The sequence below is a fragment of the Macaca thibetana genome, chromosome 6 (assembly GCF_024542745.1).
Source record: "Macaca thibetana thibetana isolate TM-01 chromosome 6, ASM2454274v1, whole genome shotgun sequence".
Classification (NCBI taxonomy): Eukaryota; Metazoa; Chordata; class Mammalia; order Primates; family Cercopithecidae; genus Macaca; species Macaca thibetana.
The window spans coordinates 103,168,302-103,181,694 of record NC_065583.1 but is presented as its reverse complement, the minus strand read 5'-3'; the positions used below and the strand labels follow the sequence as shown (position 1 = coordinate 103,181,694).

At 40.4% G+C, this 13,393-nt stretch overlaps 1 long non-coding RNA gene across 2 annotated transcripts in view; it reads right to left on the bottom strand.

Moving 5' to 3' along the window:
- Positions 1–1,098: 1,098 nt before the first annotated feature.
- LOC126957636 (uncharacterized) overlaps positions 1,099–13,393 on the bottom strand; it is a 42,357-nt gene continuing 30,062 nt past the window's right edge. The window contains exon 3 of one of the 2 annotated variants that reach the window (XR_007726839.1): positions 1,099–1,232. This is a non-coding gene — a long non-coding RNA (uncharacterized LOC126957636). Of the gene's footprint in view, positions 1,233–4,206; positions 4,426–13,393 lie in introns of those variants that run through there. The other variant, XR_007726840.1, reaches the window with a different exon arrangement.

Genomic DNA, 13,393 nt, shown 5'->3' with positions numbered 1-13,393 from the left:
TGATTTACAAAAACAGGCATTGGGCCAGATTTGGCCAGCAGGCCATAGTTTGCCAACTCCTGACCTGGATGACTGCACAGCCCCTGACTAGTCTCCCTCTTTCTACCTTTCCTTCTAAAATTGAGACATGGGTGAAGGTGATAGCTTTGAATAAGAGGGAAGAAAGGAAGGATGAGTAAAAACATAGATGACTTTGCGAGTGTGAGCAGAAAATGGAGATGATTCACAGTTGTATTTTGTTGGTTAAACAGTACAAAGATCAGCTGTTGAACATGAGGGGGCTTGAGTTGGGTGGAGTTATAAATACAGTGACCACATCAACTATGATATTCCTTCTGCGCCCCATCCTGCAAAGATGTTTACTCTGTTCTTCAGACACACTGAATTCCTCTTTTTCATAGGCTTCTGAGAATGCTGTCCCGTCTCCCTGGGACATCCTCCCCCTCTCCATCCTGGCTGACTTCTGGCTATTGCCTACTTGTCTATCCAAACTCAGTTTAGGTAGAACTGCTTCCAAAACTTTTCTCATTATCCTCTTGCTTGGCTTAGGTTCAGAAATTCTCCTTTGAGCTCCCATAGTACATGGCACAGTTTCCTAAGCCTTGTTTGTCCTGAAGTCCTCATGTGATTTTGTTAAGTCAGCAGAAGGAATAAAGCAGTAAAACCCTCTCCTATGGAATGGGATAGAGTTTTCCTGAGGGAGAGGTAAGTGGTGTTAGATTGAGAAGCTTGAAAAAAGTGCTATGAAGAAGCAGACGTCAACATAGGCAAATCAAAAAGAGAAAGAGCGAGTCCATGGAGATAATTCACTGTAAACATCTAAGTCCAGGGAAGATTGTATTAGTCAGGGTACCAATAGGAAAGAGATTGTACTCTTAAACTAAGATAAAATCATTCAAAGGGGGTTTATTAGCAAGGAAGAAGTTGAGTTATAGAAGAACCACATGTAAATTGCAAGAACCTGAAGACTGAAGGGATAAGATGAGGGAGAGATGACTAGAACCTCGAAGAAGAGGAACATACCGGTTAGTCAAGTGAAACACTCAGTCCAAGACAAACTAGAGAGGGAGCCGGGGAAAAGAATACTCTGACCTCACTTTCCTGTCTTCTTCCTTCTCTTGCTGGGACTCCTTGTTGGCCACATCCTACAGGAAGCCAGAGGGCACATGAGTTAAATGATAGAGTCCAAAAAGATGATCTTCCTGAGGCAGAGGGCAGGGTGAAGAATGAATCTGGGGAGACAAATGGAAGCTATTTCAGACAAAGGCCTATGCTAGAAAAATCAAACTTGTGCTAGTAAGACCTACTTTTCTGGTTGCCCCCATAGGTTTGCAGATTAGCAGAAGCAACTCTTTCAGAGGGGAGGAAAGGAGAAGACAATGAAAACCCAGTTTGCAAATAAATTAATGACCCAAGGACAAATAATAGGATTGCCGTATGGTATTGAGACGCGAGTTGACATAAAATGCTTTATTCTATGTGATGGAGGAACTAGAGGTCCTATTGCATGTTGAGTTCCTCAGCAAGCAGACTGAGAATTCTGTGTTTGTTATGGAGTGCCTTGTGATCAACCACCATGGAAGGGAGGGGGAGGAAGCAGGATTAGGCAGCGGGAGAAGTTGAGTTACATTGCAGGACCAATGGCAGACTCAGCCAGACAGACTCAGACTCCTGTATCAGGAACTTTGGAGTAAAAATCACCTGTAAAAGTTGTCCTGCATGGGGCAGAAATGGCCAAGTATCTATACCCCACCTTGATCAGTCACTGGATGTGATCCTTCCTGGGAAGGGCAGGACCTTGGCCATGGTAGCTCTCTGCAGCTGAAGCAATCTTTCAATGGCTGACTGCTCGAGCCTTTTTGCTGACTGTGCTCCCAGGAGCAGGAGTAACAACCCATTTCTTGAAGGGGGATCTGGGTGGTACATCTCTGGGTCTACCTGAAATCCTTAAGCCTAGGACCCACTTTATGTGTGGTAAGAAGCCCTCTAAATATGTGGCAGAGAATTCTGACAAGTCTGTGTGGGTAGACAAACCAGAGTTCCCTTAGAAGAGCTATGTGGAAAGTGACAGGCTCAAAAGCAGAGTTTGTAGGAACAGTTAAAGGAAGTAGGTACGTCTGGAGGAGATAAGGTATTGGGTAATGTAATAATTGTATGTCTTTCAATATTTTAAAAGGTTTTCAAGTAGAAAAGGGATTAGGCTTTTTCTGCATGGCTACAGTAGGGAGAATCAGGACAAGTAAATGGGAATTTGAGAGAGGAAGAGATAAGATAGATTCAGAGCTTTCTAATCATCATAGCAGGAGTGGCTTGTCTTGACAAACAGCGAATCCCCTGGCACTTGAAGTCTGTGGTCATGAGCTGGGCATGGGGGGTGATACGAGGGAGGAAGTAATCACAGGGAGACAATCGCAAACATCACAAGGACAGTTAGACAATATAATGTTTGAGGCTACTTAGGGGACTCTAAGATTAATTCTTACCCTAATAAAAATAACCACGATAGTCATCATAGTCCCAGAAGAGAAAATTAAATCTGGCTTATGGTAAGTTAAATCCAGTGAAAGTACAAAAATTTTGTCATTGCTTTAACATTCACTTTTTTTTCCCCTGTCCTCTTTCATTTTCAGAAATGAATTTGTATGAAGCAAATCTATAAAGGAGAGCAGTAGAGGTGAAAATATCATGGAAAAGGCAAGCGCTTTGACTAGTAAACTCATCGAGTTGAGACAAGTGTGAAAACTCATTACAACCTGAATTTCTCACACATCTCAGTTTCTCCTCCCTTTTAAACTTCCTAATAGAAAAAGTTGAATTCATGTTATTGGCACCACCACTATTTGCCCTCACTTCCATCAAAAAAAGAAAAAATAAATTAGAGGTAGCTCCTTTTCCACGTTTATTTTAATCTAGAATGTTGTGATCCCTCAGGATTTATTTTATGGCTTCTCAAAAGACCAAATCTTGGAAATCTCATTCTTAAACCCATGGGAAATATATCTATTTCTACTCTGCGCAGGTGAATTGAGAGGGAATGGGGTTTTATTTAACACTTGTTAAAGTCTGTAGATTATGTATTGAAGGCATTGCAGAAAAGAATAAGTACTGCAATGAAGTCCATTTTGTTTCATATTTGAAGATAATATTGCAGACCATGATATAACTCATCCATTAATAAAACTGAAAAAATAATGAGTTAGTAATTCCATCAGCTTTTATCAGTGCCCTATTTTCTCCAATACAATATTTTTGCTAATTACTTATAGGCAGAGAAAATCTTTTTCTTAATATCTAAATCTCTAACATATCATGAGTAAAATAACAGGGGTTCACTGAGCACCTCCTTTGTGCCAGTTACCTTACACTCCTTATTTTCTCTTATTAGCAAATCCCTTCTTATTTGCAGATGAAGAATCTGATGCTTAGAGAGTTTTAGTTACAACTTTTCTGAGGTCACATAACAAATAAGTGGCAGGGTCTGCATTCCACATCTGGCTTCTGTTACCCCATCCAGCGCTCTTACCTACCATTTTATACTTCCTACAAAGCATAATGTGGCAGGGATTGGTTTTGCCTACCAAATACTCATTCTCTCCTTCTTCCTTATAACAGAATCCTGAATTTTAGCTGAGTATGTTCTCAGCAGAGGCTGTTTTTCAGCCTGTCTTGCAGCTAAGGATGTGCCTGTGATTAGGTAGTATGTAAAACATGTAATGTGTAAATGGAAATGCTTTGTGAAACTTTTCCCCTTCCAACCTCACCCTCACTTCATGAAATGTAGAGTGATGCCTGTAGCTTTAGCAGCCATCTTGCCCCTTCAGATGATCTTGAGGATGGATGGCAAGGCTGGAGATGAAAGCACATCCTGAGGTTCCCTGGGGACACTATGGAGATGGCATGTCAATTCCTTTCCACCCACTTCCAGACTTCTTTTGCATGAGTGAGAAATAAACTTCCACTCTTTGAAGCCAGCTAAATTTACTCCTGTTATACATGGCATATCATGCTCAGTATCTTTTCATGGAATTGAATTTGATTACTACTACCTGATACTCCCTAGTGCCTCTTCTCCAGTCTCCTTCCTTTAAAACCTAGCTTAAATTTCAATTTCTCTACAAAGCTTTCTCTGACCACCAATTTCGCTGTGGTGAACTTCAAATAAGTTACCAGGTTTCACAATGATCTCTTTTTTAAAAAGCCTTTTATTATGAAAAATTCCAAACATACACAAACATAAAATAATATAATGAAACATGTCTGACAAAGAATGTTTCTCTATGAGTCATAAAGGTTGACTTGACTTCATGGGCTGGGCTCCCATCCTCACTCTTCCATGTGCGTCTTTCCGCAGTGCTGAGCTCAGATTAAGAGTGGGCCTCCTCCTGGCACGGTGGTTCACGCCTTTAATTCCAGCACTTTGGGAGGCTAAGGCAGGCAGATAATGAGGTCAGGAGATCAAGACCATCCTGGCCAACATGGTGAAACCCTGTCTCTACTGAAAATACAAAAAATTTGCCAGTCGTGGTGGCATGCACCTATAGTCCCAGCTACTCAGGAGGCTGAGGCAGAATTGCTTCAACCCGGGAGGCAAAGGCTGCAGTGAGCTGAGATCACGCCACTGCACTCCAACCTGGGTGACAGAGCAACACTCCGTCTCAAAAAATAAATAAATAAATAAGGGGAGGGCTCCTACAAATAGCCAATTTTTAAATTTTGGGGAATTTTTCTATTATTTTATACATTACAATATATATGCAAATAATTTATATTATCTATCTTAATGATACAAAAAATGTTAGATTAGGTAGGACATTATGAAAGTTGGCTCTCGTAAGCCCAACTGGGCGTGGACCAGTTTGAAGGTTTGAAGTGTGAGAGTGACTCTTTTGGAAAATGCTCGTGTTGGTGACTAGATAGAGATAGGGTGATGTCAAGAGACAAACAGGGATTAAAGTCAAAAGAACTACTTTCACGTCCTAACTCGACCACTTTACTTTCCTGGGCCTTCACCTCCTCACTGATAAGATGAGAGACTTGGACTTCTCTGTGATTTATTTCATGATTCATGTTTGAATTTTGGACACTGCCAACCAGAGAAAAACTTCAGAGATCCCAGTTACACGAATTCAACATTTATAAACTTGTGCCAGTCACTTGATCTCATTTGTAAAACAGAAGTTTCAGCCTAACTGATTTCTATTGTGGTTTTCAGATTTTACATTGTATGGTTCTACCTAGTTTTCTGTATATTAATGTTATTTTATGATTAAAGTCAAAAAAAGATAACTGGCTTTTAATACTGCTGTAGAGAACTCTAGTGAGGTGTTTCCTTCCCCTTCTTGTTCTCAGAACCTTTTCATATACCACTACCATCTTTTGTTAGTCTAAAGCTAAATTAACCATTAGCACCTACGTGAGATGAAGAGAATTGGTAAAATATTTTAGATGATGCCTAAGACACAGGAACTGACCTTGATGCTTGGGAAATGCTTCTGAGCCTGATAGACCCAGTCCTTCTTTTCATGGATATAGGAGTCCTGAAGTTGTTTCCACACAGTTTCCCTCAACGTCAGGTTAAACTCATACGTTTTTGCTTATAGTGATGGGGTTTTGCTATGTTGCCAAGGCTGGACTTGAACTCCTGAGCTCAAGCAATCCTCTTGCCTCAGCCTCCTAAGTAGCTGAGACTACCAGTATATGCCACCACATCTGGCTTAAACTCACATGTTTTTAAAAAGATAACCAGTCTGTGGAATTATCTCATGGACAAAATTCAGGAGATAATGTAACTAACATGAAGTATACTAGGTATTAACTGTTACCTTAAAACAATCGTTTTGTGTATTTTAATAGGCCAAAGGTTCTCATATTTTTAAGTGCAGAAGAATAATCTGGGGACTTTAAAATGCTGAATCCTGGGCTCAAGATCTAGAAAGTCTGACTCAGTTGGTCTGAGAGGTCTTTGTTTTTAGCAAATACTCCAAAACATTCTAATGTTGATGTTACGTATTTCAAAACTCTCTTAGAAACTCTCTTAGAAACTGATTAATCTTTTTCTTATGGTCTTAGTCTTTGGTTAAATAATTGAATTTGATTAAATTTTTGAAAAATTTAAATCATATCTACAAATCATATCTATAACTAACTATACAATATCTTTTCATTGCTAACTTAAAACAGTGCCTCCTGGCCGGGCGCGGTGGCTCAAGCCTGTAATCCCCAGCACTTTGGGAGGCCAAGGCGGGTGGATCACGAGGTCAGGAGATCGAGACTATCCTGGCTAACATGGTGAAACCCCGTCTCTACTAAAAATACAAAAAACTAGCCAGGCGTGGTGGCGGGCGCCTGTAGTCTCAGCTACTTGGGAGGCTGAGGCGGGGAGAATGGCGTGAACCCGGGAGGCGGAGCTTGCAGTGAGCCGAGATCACGCCACTGCACTCCAGCCTGGGAGACACAGCGAGACTCCGTCTCAAAAAAAAAAAAAAAAAAAAAAAAAAAAACAGTGCCTCCTTTCTTTTAAATTGAGATAGAATCTCACTCTGTCACCCAGGCTGAGTGCAGTGGTGTGATCATGGCTCACTGCAGCCTCGAAATCTTGGGTTCAAGCAATCCTCCCACCCCAACCCCCGTGAATAGCTGGGACTACAGGCACACACTACCACGCCCAGCTGATTTTTTATTTTTTGTAGAGATGGGATCTCCCTATGTTGCCCAGGTTGTTCTTGAATCCTTGGATTCAAGCAATTCTCCTGCTTTGGCCTCCCAAACTGCTGGGATTATAGGCGTGATACACCCAGCCAAATAATGCCCTCTTAATCTGAAGCACTGTGGGGTAGTATTCCCAGATCAGCCCCGGCTTGGAATCACCTCAAACAAATAGTAACTCTCATCACTGCATATTCTATACAAATTTTTAAAATTTTATTTTGAATGGACAATATATTTACCTGATTTAAAAACAAAATTAAAAGATATATATTAATATCAGAAATAACGCATCCACTTTTTGCCCTTTTGTCTAATAATTCTCATAGTTTTTTGTGCATCCTGTAAAGGTTCCTTTATGTTTGTCTTATACAAAAGCTAAAACTGGATACAAACTCTTCTGCACCTTGTTTTATTTTTTTTTAAGTTAATATATCTTGAAAATCTTGATCAGTGCATAGAAATTGTTCTCTTGATTTTAAGGGCATCCAGTATTCCATTGTGTGGATGTGTCATAGTTTATTTAAGCAGTCCTGTATTGATGAATGCGTTGGTTGTTCCAATGTGGTTTTGCTGTTATAAATTATGCGACAAGGAATAGCCTTTTGGAGCTGGGCATGGTGGCTCATGCCTGTAATCCCAGCACTTTGGGAGGCCGAGGTGGGTGGATCACAGGAGGTCAGGAGTTTGAGACCAGCTTGGCTAACATGGTAAAACCCTGTCTCTACTAAAAATACAAAAATGAGCTGGGCATGGTGGTGTACTCCTGTAATCCCAGCTACTCAGGAGGCTGAGGCAGGAGAATTGCTTGAACCCAGGAGGCAGAGGTTTCAGTGAGCCGAGATTATGCCACTTCACTCCAGCCTGGATGACAGAGCAAGAAAACATCTCAAAAAAAAAAAAAAGAAAGAAAAAGAAATAGCCTTTTGGTTAAACAGATTTACCATGTGACCCCAAAATTCTTCTCCTGGGCATACACTCAAGAAAATTGAGAACATGTTCTCACAAAGCTTGTGCACAAATGTTCACAAATTAGCATTGTTCACAGTAGTCACAAAGTGGAATCAATTTAAATGTTCATTAGCTGATGAGTAGATAAACAAAAAGTGGTATATCTATACAATTGAATATCAATCAGCCATAAAAAGAATGAAGTATTGACATATCTTACAATGCAGATGAGCCTTGAAAACATTATGGTAGGTGAAATAAGCCAGACATAAAAGGCTACATATTATATAATTTCATTTGTATGGAATGTCCAGAATAGGCAAATCCATAGAGATGGAAAGTAAATTAGTGGTTCCTTAGGATTAGGGGTGGGAATTATGAAATGTTCTGAAATTAGATAGTGGTGATGGCTTCATAACCTTGTGAATATACTATAAATCACTGAATTGTATACTTTAAAATGGTGAATTCTGTGGCATGTGAATTGTTTTCAATTTTTTTGAAAACACTGTGTATGTTATTTTATAGAAGCACAGGCATTTTTTAGGATAAAACTCTATAAGTGCGATTGCTGGATCAAAGGTCTTATGTTTTAATATGTAATTTTGATAGATTTTGCTGAATTTTCCCACAGACTGGGTACCAATTTATGTCATTAACAAGTATGAGAGGACTTGTTTCCCAACAGCCTTGCCAGTAGCATGCATTGTCAAACTTTCAGAATTTTGTCAAACTGATAGATTAAAAAATAGTATCTGTTTTGTTGTTGTTGTTTGTGTGTTTTGTGTTCCAAGATGGCCAAATAGGAACAGCTCTGATCTGCAGCTCCCAGTGTGATGGACGCAGAAGATGGGTAGTTTCTGCATTTCCAACTGAGGTGCCTGGTTCATGTCACTGGGACTGGTTGGACAGTGGGTACAGCCCACATAGGGAAAGCTGAAGCAGAGCGAGGCGTCGCCTCACCCAGGAAGTGCAAGGGGTCAGGGATTTCCCTCTCCTAGACAAGGGAAGCCATGACAGACTGTACCTGGAAAAATGGGACACTTACACCCAAATACTGCACTTTTCCCATGGTCTTAGCAACTGGCAGGTCCCATGCCCATGCAGCCTTGCTCACTGCTAGCGCAGCAGTCTGAGATTGACCTGCAATGCTACAGCCTGGTGGGGGGAGGGGTGTTCACCATTGCTGAAGCTTGAGTAAGTGAACAAAGCAGCAGAGAAGCTCAAACTGGGTGGAGCCCAATGCTGCTCAGCAAGGCCTACTGCCTTTATAGACTCCACCTCTGTGGGCAGGGCATAGCTGAACAAAAGGCAACAGAAACTTCTGCAGACTTAAACGTCTCTGTCTGACAGCTCTGAAGACAGCAGTGGTTCTCCCACCTCAGTGTTTGAGCTCTGAGAACGGACAGACTGCCTCCTCAAGTGGGTCCCTGACCCCCATGTAGTCTAACTGGGACACACCTCCCAGTAGGGACCGACAGACACCTCATACAGGCAGGTGCCCCACTGGGACGAAGCTCCCAGAGGAAGGATCGGGCAGCAATATTTGCTGTTCTGTAATATTTACTGTTCTGCAGCCTCCACTGGTGAGACCCAGGCAAACAGGGTCTGGAGTGGATATCCAGCAAACTTCAACAGACCTGTAGCTGAGGGACCTGACTGTTAGAAGGAAAACTAACAAACAGAAAGGAATAACATCAACATCAACAAAAAGGACATCCACATCAAAACCCCATCTGTATGTCACCAACATCAAAGACCAAAGGTAGATAAAAACACAAAGATGGGGAGAAACCAGAGCAGAAAAGCTGAAAATTCGAAAAACCAGCTCGCCTCTTCTCCTCCAAAGGATTGCAGCTCCTCACCAACAGTGGAACAAAGCTGGACAGAGAATGACTTTGATGAGTTGACAGAAGTAGGCTTCAGAAGATCGGTATTAATAAACTTCTCTGAGCTAAAGGAGCATGTTCTAACCCATCACAAGGTAGGTAAAAACCTTGAAAAAAGGTTAGACGAATGGCTAAGTAGAATAAACAGGGTAGAGAAGAGTTTAAATGACCTGATGGGGCTAAAAACCACGGCACAAGAACTTTGTGACACATGCACAAGCTCCAATAGCCAGTTCAATCAAGTGGAAGGAAGGATATCGGTGATTAAAGATCAAATTAATGAAATAAAGTGAGCAGAGAAGTTTAGAGAAAAGAGAATAAAAATAAATGAACAAAGCCTCCAAGAAATATGGGACTATGTGAAGAGACCAAATCTACATCTGACTGGTGTACCTGAAAGCGATGGGGAAAATGGAACCAAATTGGAAAACACTATGCAGGATATTATCCAGGAGAACTTCCCCAACCTAGCAAGGAAGGCCAACATTCAAATTCAGGAAATACAGAGACCGCCACAAAGATACTCCTTGAGAAGAGCAACCCCAAGACACATAATTGTCAGATTCACCAAGGTTGAAATGAAGGAAAAAATGTTAAGGGCAGTCAGAGAGAAAAGTTGGGTTACCCACAAAGGGAAGCCCATCAGACTAACAGCAGATCTCTCACAGAAACTCTACAAGCCAAAAGAGAGTATAGGCCAATATTCAACATTCTTAAAGGAAACAATTTTCAACCCAGAATTTCATATTCAACCAAACTAAGCTTCGTAAGTGAAGGAGAAATAAAATCCTTTACAGACAAGCAAATGCTGAGAGATTTTGTCACCACCAGGCCTGCCTTACAAGAGCTCTTGAAGGAAGCACTAAACATGAAAAGAAACAACTGGTACAGCCACTGCAAAGCAGACCAAATTGTAAAAACCATCAATGCTATGAAGAAACTGCATCAAGTAACCTGCAAAATAACCAGCTAACATCATAATGACAGGATCAAATTCACACATAACAATATTAACATTAAATGTAAATGCGCTAAATGCCCCAATTAAAAGACACAGACTGGCAAATTGGATAAAGAGTCAAGACCCATCAGTGTGCTGAGACCCATCTCATGTGCAGAGACACACATAGGCTCAAAATAAAGGGATGGAGGAAGATCTACCAAGCAAATGGAAAGGAAAAAAAAAAGGAGGGGTTGCAATCGCAATCCTAGTCTCTGATAAAACAGACTTTAAACCAAAAGAGACAAAGAAGGCCATTATATAATGATAAAGGGATCAATTCAACAAGAAGAGCTAATTATCCTAAATATATATGCACCCAATACAGGAGCACCCAGATTCATAAAGCAAGTCCTTAGAGACCTACAAAGAGACTTAGACTCCCACACAATAATAATGGGAGACTTTAACACCCCACTGTCACTATTAGACAGATCAACGAGACAGAAGATTAACAAGGATATCCAGGAATTGAACTCAGCTCTGCACCAAGCAGACCAGATAGACATCTACAGAACTCATCACCCCATATCAACAAAATACACATTTTTCTCACAACCACATCGTACTTATTCTAAAATTGACCACATAATTGGAAGTAAAGCACTTCTCAGCAAATGTAAAAAACAGAAATCACAACAAACGGTCTCTCAGACCACAGTGCAATCAAATTAGAACTCAGGATTAAGAAACTCACTCAGAACCGCTCAACTACATGGAAACTGAACAACTTGCTCCTGAATGACTACTGGGTACATAACGAAATGAAGGCTGAAATAAATATGTTCTTTGAAACCAATGAGAACAAAGATACAACATACCAGAATCTCTGGGACACATTTAAAGCAGTGTGTAGAGGGAAATTTATAGCACTAAATGCCCCCAAGAGAAAGCAGGAAAGATCTAAAATCAACACCCTAACATCACAATTAAAAGAACTAGAGAAGCAAGAGCAAACACATTCAAAAGCTAGCAGAAGGCAAGAAATAACTAAGATCAGAGCAGAACTGAAGGAGATAGAGACACAGAAAACCCTCCAAAAAAAATAAATGAATCCAGGAGCTGGTTTTTTGAAAAGATCAACAAAATTGATAGACCACTAGCAAGACTAATAAAGAAGAAAAGAGAGAAGAATCAAATAGATGCAACACAAAATGATAAAGGGGATATCACCACCGATCCCACAGAAATACAAACTACCATTAGAGAATACTATAAATACCTCTACCCAAATAAACTACAAAATCTAGAAGAAATGGATAAATTCCTGGACACATACACCCTCCCAAGACTAAACCAGGAAGAAGTTGAATCTCCGAATAGACCAATAACAGGCTATGAAATTGAGGCAATAATTAATAGGCTAATAACCGAATAAAGTCCAGGACCAGTTGCATTCACTGCCGAATTCTACGAGAGGTACAAGGAGGAGCTGGTACCATTCCTTCTGAAACTATTCCAATCAATAGAAGAAGAGGGACTCCTCTCTAACTCATTTCATGAGGCTAGCATCATTCTGATGCCAAAGCCTGGCAGAGACACACACAAAAAAGAGAGAATTTTAGACCAATATCCCTGATGAACATCGATGCAAAAATCCTCAATAAAATACTGGCAAACTGAATCCAGATGCACATCAAAAAGGTTATCCACCATGATCAAGTTGAGTTCATCCCTGGAATGCAAGGCTGGTTCGACATATGCAAATCAACAAACATGATCTATCATATAAACAGAACCAATGACAAAAACCACACGATTATCTCAATAGATGAATTCAACAACCCTTCATGCTAAAAACTCTCAATAAACTAGGTATTGATGGAATGCATCTCAAAATAATAAGAGCTGTTTGTGACAAACCCACAGCCAATATCATACTGAATGAGCAAATACTGGAAGCATTCCCTTTGAAAACTGGCATGAGACAAGGATGTCCTCTCTCACCACTCCTATTCAACATAGTGTTGGAAGTTCTGGCCGGGCCAATCAGGCAAGAGAAAGAAATAAAGAGTGTTCAATTAGGAAAAAAGGAAGTCAAATTGTTGCTGTTTGCAGATGATATGATTGTATATTTAGAAAACCCCATCGTCTCAGCCCCAAATCTCCTGAAGTTGATAAGCAACTTCAGCAAAGTCTCAGGATACAAAATCAATGTGCAAAAATCACAAGCATTCCTACACAAAAATAACAGAGAGACAAATCATGAGTGAACTCCCATTCACAACTGCTACAAAAAGAGAATAAAATACCTAGGAATCCAAATTACAAGGGATGTGAAGGACCTCTTCAAGGAGAACTACAAACCACTGCTCAAGGAAATAAAAGAGGACACAAACAAATAGAAGAACCTTGCATGCTCATGGATAAGAAGAATCAATATCATGAAAATGGCCATACTGCCCAAGGTAATTTATAGATTCAATGCCATCCCCATCAAGCTACCAATGACCTTCTTCATAGAATTGGAAAAACTACTGTAAAGTTCATATGCAACCAAAAAAGAGCCCGCGTTGCCAAGACAATCCTAAGCCAAAAGAACAAAGTTGGAGGAATCACACTACCTGACTTCAAACTGTACTACAAGGCTACAGTAACCAAAACAGCATGGTACTGGTACCAAAACAGAGATATAGACGAATGGAACAGAACAGAGGCCTCAGAAATAACACCGCACATCTACAACCATCTGATCTTTGACAAACCTGACAAAAACAAGAAATGGGGAAAGGATTCCCTATTTAATAAATGGTGCTAGGAAAATTGGCTAGCCATAAGTAGAAAGCTGAAACTGGATCCCTTCCTTACAACTTCTACAAAAATTAATTCAAGATGGATTAAAGACTTC